This window comes from Triticum dicoccoides, chromosome 2A (genome assembly GCF_002162155.2).
Source record: "Triticum dicoccoides isolate Atlit2015 ecotype Zavitan chromosome 2A, WEW_v2.0, whole genome shotgun sequence".
Classification (NCBI taxonomy): domain Eukaryota; kingdom Viridiplantae; phylum Streptophyta; class Magnoliopsida; order Poales; family Poaceae; genus Triticum; species Triticum dicoccoides.
Window position 1 is genome coordinate 262045737 of NC_041382.1, and position 6469 is coordinate 262052205.

General features: G+C 44.6%; 1 long non-coding RNA gene across 1 annotated transcript; it reads right to left on the reverse strand.

Annotated features, from left to right (window-relative positions):
- Positions 1-1862: 1862 nt before the first annotated feature.
- On the reverse strand, positions 1863-6087 carry LOC119354376. Its single transcript, XR_005170826.1, has 6 exons — positions 5691-6087; positions 5458-5563; positions 3656-4529; positions 3398-3472; positions 3156-3225; positions 1863-2206 (listed from the first exon to the last, which is right to left on the reverse strand). It is a non-coding gene; the product is annotated as an uncharacterized LOC119354376 (long non-coding RNA).
- Positions 6088-6469: the final 382 nt, after the last annotated feature.

Sequence of the window (6469 nt, forward strand, 5' to 3'; positions counted from 1 at the left end):
TGCTTGTTTGAAGGATGATATCTAAGCTTCCATCACCATTGCTTTTTCAGTACTGGTTGAAGAAGGCGAAGTAGATCCAATGTTCGGCTCCCTTACCCGAGGAGCCAGTCGTCCCGCACTTAGCAAAGATGCTGGAGCCAGCACCTTATAAGGCACCAGAGAAGAAGTCCATAGGGAAGGCCAAGGGGGCCTGGAGTGGCCTCCGCCACAAGGGTACCTCGGACGCGACGTCTGAAGACAAGGCCAATTCCCCTGACGCCGAAGACAACGCGGATGAGGAGGAGGAGAGCGACTCTCCCCCTGATGGGGGGAGGAAGAAGAGGGCGGCCTCCGCCTCTGGAGGCGAAGGCACCCAAAAGGGGAAGGGCTCCCTCATAGATAACTCCGCATGGGACGCCGAGGACAGTCCGGAGAAACGCCCCCGCGCTAAGTCTCGGGCCGCATCGTAAGTACTAACACATTATCTGCCCATGAAGATTCCCCTCTTTATTGTGCTGAGACGATTGATTATGTTATTGTAGTCCGGCCCACAACAGCCCTCCGCGATCCTCATCAGGAGGCTCGCCGGATTCCAAGGCGATGGCCACCGACTCCCCGCCAGCTGCACACTCCCCCAAGAACAGGGATGATGCAGAGGTGTTGTCCCGAAGGACTTTTCCCGACGGGGGAGAGGCTCAGGAGGCGCCCGAAGGCGTAACCCCCGTCGCCAGACACCAAGGGGAACCAACCCCCACGAAGACTGGCGGGGAGGGCCGTATACAATTCGGCCCTCAACCAGACTCAAATCTGGAGAATGATGCGGCTCCGGAATCCAGCATCCACCCTCCTTCGGAAGAAGGGGGGATACCTGTTCCACCAGTGGCCCCTGTCCAACCAGGGGCACCGGACAATCTGCTGAGAGCGCTACGAGGCGCATCCATTATGGATGAGCACCATGTCCTTATGGGCATGGTGATTTAAAAGGTTCAGTTCGCCAAGAGCAGACTAACCGAGGCCTACGGCAACCTGCTGGTAGGTTTTGAGGTGGGTGACGCCAAAACGAGAGAATCCCAATGTAGATAGCAGCCCCTGAGACACTGTCCGGTGTTCGGAAAGAAAAAACCGGACAGAGGATCAATCTCCTATGATAGGAAACTAACTAAATTTTCCTTATATACTGGCGTCGTTGCTGGTCGTGGCCTTGCATACTGCCGAAGTCTACGGACTGAAGCAGAAACTGGCGGGGGCCGAGGGAGAGATGAGCCAAGTGAAGGGGCAGCTCCAGGAGAAACAAGGTAAGCAATATCCTGTTATCACTACAAGAAATATGTTAACTTGCGACCATCACAATTGGTCACTGAAAGGTCATTGTTTTTCATTTGCGACCTTTTTGTGACCAAAAATAGAAGGTCAAAAGTTGGCGGTCGTAAACTGAAATTAACGACCTTCTCTGTGAGGTCGTGGAATTCCACGACCAAAACAAAAGGTCGTTGATCCTATGACCTTCTTTTTTGGTCGCTAGCTCTCTGCCCAGGCCACGTCGGATCCGACGTGGCAAAACTGCGACCAATTGAAAAGGTCATTGATAAGAATCAGCCCAGTCCAATTCGGTGCTTCGCATGGGCCGAGCCCAATAATTCAGCCATTTTACTATTTTTTTTTATTAATTTTGGTTTGTTACATGGTCCTGGCCCAACAATTTGGCCATTTTTGTTTTCTATGCATCTTCCATTTTTCTGGGCCTCGGCCTTTTTGTGGTCCATTTAATATTTCTAATTTTTTAAGACGTTTTTCCTTTGATTTTTTGTCCAGTATTGTTTGGGCTAAGGCCTCTTCCAGCCCATCATAATTTCCAGCCCACTAATTCAAAAGACTGGACGACAGAGAAACAGTTCAGTTTTTTCAATTTTGCCATCAAAGCAACATTTGTTTCTCTGTACAATCATACATCATTTGTTGCAGTTACATCTTCATCACATTATCTATACATAAGAAGCAACAACTAAAAGATTTTTCATCTATAACAAACAGTCAGTCAAAAAAAAGATCACCATCACAACTCCAGCGACTACTAATATACACTACAAGAAGGCCAAACAAAAAAGGAATCACTGAAAAGATTATCACTAGCTTAGATATTCAAAGACCACTGCCATGCGGTCGATTGGATTTGGTTCCAGCCCTTCCAGTTTGCTAACGGCATCTCTCCAGCAGCATATCTCATAATCTACAAAGAGAACATAAACCAGCATAAGAATTTGAAACTTCTTCTAATTTGAAACTTCCGGTAAACGATAAACTTGAGGTAAATTAACAGCAAGGATATTGATTACAAGCAAGGTGAAACACAAACTAAGTCCTATTGTACTGATGGATCCCAACTTGTTTAAACTAGAGCAGATTGTTCAACTTGTACAAGCTAGCAGTCTAAAAAGAGAGAAATATGTTCATTCTCAGTTCAACATTAATTAGAACAGAAATAAATGACACTAATATAAGCAAGAACTTACAACAAAGTATAGCTTAAATATAATTTAGGCACTAAGAAAGTTATGCGATTTTTACGTGACTTAATATAGACACAAAAGATGACTTATGTCTCTGCTTGACTAATGAATCAGTACATCTTCAAGCAAAAAATCATGAAGATCACACTACGATGTCCCTAACAATGGTAGAAGCTCGGAGGTGTGACAATATTTTGTAATATATAAGCCTTGGCTGCAACTTTCCGCTTAACATGCAGATAAAAATCAGCCACTTATTGCTTATTTCATGCTTCAATTTTTATTTTCAGTTTTTTTAGGATAATTTGTATGCATAGGTACAGTCCTATACTTGTTTGGAAAGTCAATATATTCATGTCAACAATTATATAGAGCCAAACAATCATCTAATCATACGTACATAATCAAATCGGTTATATATGTACGCAGACATTAATTCCAAGTATCTAATTGAACTCTGCTATACACACGACAGTACACAAACGATTTCTCAACGATGCTAAATATCATTTCGTTCCATTCACGACAGCAGCACTGCTCCACTGTTTGATATAAGTGGTTGTTGCATGTCGTGTGTATAGTACTATAGTTTCATCTTCAGAACAATCAACGCCAAGTTTCAAAGAAAATCTGATGATAAGTTGCACCTAGATTTAACAAGGTGCATACCTCCAAGTGGATGAACTAGCTCTGAGACTCACTACCTGACCCTCTCCGCAGATGCTCCCGTCGAAGCATACTGCATCATAGCAAGCACAAAATTTCAGAAAACACACTCCAATCCTGAAATTCAGTGAAGCACGAAAAGCAACAACAAACTAAGATAGTGGCACGCAGGCAGTGTTGCAAATAGCAAACCATGTAATATAATGTACACTACAGGAGAAGCAAAAAGCAAAGCGAGGCTTGACCTAGAAGGGACAGACTTGGGAGCCCTCGAGGCCCTGGAACGCCCTTCGGATCTGCTCCAGCCTCCGCTCATGGTCCTGCGAGGCAACAAAATTTAGTCAGAACAAACAAGCAAGGGCACTGAATATACTCCAAGTACTCAACTTGTTGTAACTGATTTAGGAGTCTGTCTTTATTCTTTTCTTATGCAGTCTGAAGCTTAACTTGTTCTAACTGAATTTAGTCAGAACAAACAAGCAAGGGCGCTGCAGATCATGCACCTAAGATCAAGGGCGTTGTAGATCACGCATCAAGGCACATCCAGTCCAGTCCTCGGCACAAACTCCTCCTCCAATTGTTGCAGAAACCAAAAGCAGAAAATCAGCTCGCCTGCTTCAGCAGAAAGAAGAAGCAAACAAGCAAGCAAGAAATACTGAAATAGTACTAGTGTGATCCACATCTCAGTATCTCACTTTCAGTTTAGTTGATCCAAATCGCAAACCACTATAGCAATTCGCAACATTACTATTTCCTTTCTATTTCCTTTCCCCAAATCACAAAGGACACGAATTAGTATGCATAATTGTTGGACCTTCAAGTAAGCAGACTTGAATTCACTTGTAAGCATTAGCAGAACTAATATATATTTTTGCATGATCTTAGTGTATCTCTACATCACATAGATTCACCCACTCTATCACTACCAATTCTACTACATAGTAAGAATGGAATGATGCTAATCTATTGAGGGAAAGGATCTGCTCTCATCATCAGTGGTGTTGCTCCTAGGCCAAGTGAGAGGAGTCAGATCATTTGCCAACGTCAGAAAGCTAGTAGGAGCATTAGGAGATGATAACACACACACACAATGATATGTTTGCTTCACTCAACTTGACATAATATAGCAGCATACAGATACAATGGATCTACAATGGAGAGGGATGTATATATATGGACATGGCAATAGACATGGTTGCTAGCTAGCTAGCTTGTTGTCACGGATTTCGACTGCACCCAACAAAGAAGAGGTGGGAGGAGGCGGAGGTGGAAGAAGGCGGCAAAAAGGCGAACACCCGTCATGCGGTTGGTAGAGCACACGCGGGTACCGAAGATCAAGTGACTCCGCACTCTACACTTCATCCCATATCAAGGTATCTGTTCAGAAGAAAGTTTTTGCGATGGGGTTAGTAGGCAAGGAAATCAGCAAGACTTCAATCTACAAGAAGGGAAATACAATACTGAATCATGAGGTGGTTATATAGGCGAGCAGAATCTAAAAGAAACATAGCTTATATCTGACAGACAATGTAAATATTTCCAGAAAAAAACAACTCACACACCAAGCAGCATAAAAAGAAACAGTGTATGATAATGAATAACAATTTCCTCTTCATTTGTTTCCTACCCACCTCAAGATGCATCTAATACAGATGTACCTAGGAGTAGAGCAAGCATCACTTGAGCACAATATAGGACAAGGGTTGAAGTAGCTTGCACAACCAAATTAGCACTATAAATCCATCATAGATGGCCAACAATTTATCTACAAAATGCATCTAATTACAGGACTAGCAAGGAGTAGAGCAAAAACCTAGGAGTATCTTGTAAGACCATATTATCAAGCACTGTAATCTATCATGGATGGCCAACAATTTGCATTTTTTTAAGAATTAAGATAAGATGCACACACCAGCTGGTGAAGGCCAAAAATAGTCAGCACTCTTAAGAAACCATTTTAAATGACCAATGATCCACCACTCATGATGTAACTAGGTCTACTTCCAAGTGGACGCATGATTCATATGGTGTATTCATCAATAAAAAATGGCAGCAAAAGCAAGCCTAAGAGCCAAACTTCACACCGAGTTTCCAATCTAAAACCTTACACTACAGACTAGACTATTACATTGACCATCCTAACATTCAGAGCATGGCATTGGAAATTAACTCCAAATCAGCATGGCATTGACCATCGTAACATTCAGAGCATGGTAGACGAACAGAGTAACCAACCATTCAATGCAACTGATCGGATGAACCGAGAAAAAGGGCATGAAAAAAAGAGGGGCGATCCCACACGTACCCTTGAGCTCCAGAAGTGTCTTGAGAACGGTCTTGTAGACAAGCGTGTACTTGTTGCTCTTCATCAACAGTTGGAGCTTGTTGTTGATGTTCTGCGTGCTCTTATTCTGCAGTCGGAATCGAATCGAAATCCGTTAGGCAGTGACCACATCCGCATCGACCCGGGATAGAATCAACTTGGAGCCAAGGAGGGGGCGGGGCGGGAGGGAGAGGGGGAGGGCTACGGTTTCGTACCGTCTTATTGGTGGGAACCATGGCGTCCGGCGACCACTTGGCGTCCAAGTCATACCGTGGCGGGATCCCAGATCTGGTGGGCGGGGATGACCTCGGCACTGGCACCGGGGCGGGAGCGGTGGGTGGCGCGGGCGCGGGTGGAGCAGCGCTGGAGTTGGAGTGGCGGTTGGCGCGGGGAGCGGTGCGGTATTGGCGAGTGGTGCACGTAAGGGCGCCCGGCAGGCGACGCGGTGGGCGCCGTTGCGGGACGCGTCGAGGAAGGAGGAGGAGGTGGCGGAACAGAGAGGAGGAGGTGGCGAGCGTGCCTCTACAGGACGGGGAGGAGGTGGCGGCGGCGTGGAGATGAGGGAGGAGGAGAGATGGTATGTGAGTTAGGGTTAGTTGGGCTGCGGGTGGGGGTTTGTCTTTTTCATTTGTTTTTTCTGTAGATAGATGGATGGATGGATGGAGAGATGGAGAGATGGATGGATGGGTGCCATGTCATCGATCCATGGGAATGGTTCTGATTTGCTCGGAAAACCAGTGATTAAAAAGAGTTTCTAACTACTAAAAATAGAGAGATTTTATGAAAAGTAGCTATCAAAAATATTTTGCAAAAAGGTACCACACAAATTTTCACTAGTGTTAGACCACATTTTATGGATAAGGACCAATTTGTACGCATTTCTAATCTTTCTAGCTATTTTAATCATTTTCCGAGTGGCAAAAATCATGGCATAAAAATTTCAAAAAAATCAAAAAACTGAAAAACCTTCACATTGTGTCATTATATGTAGCCA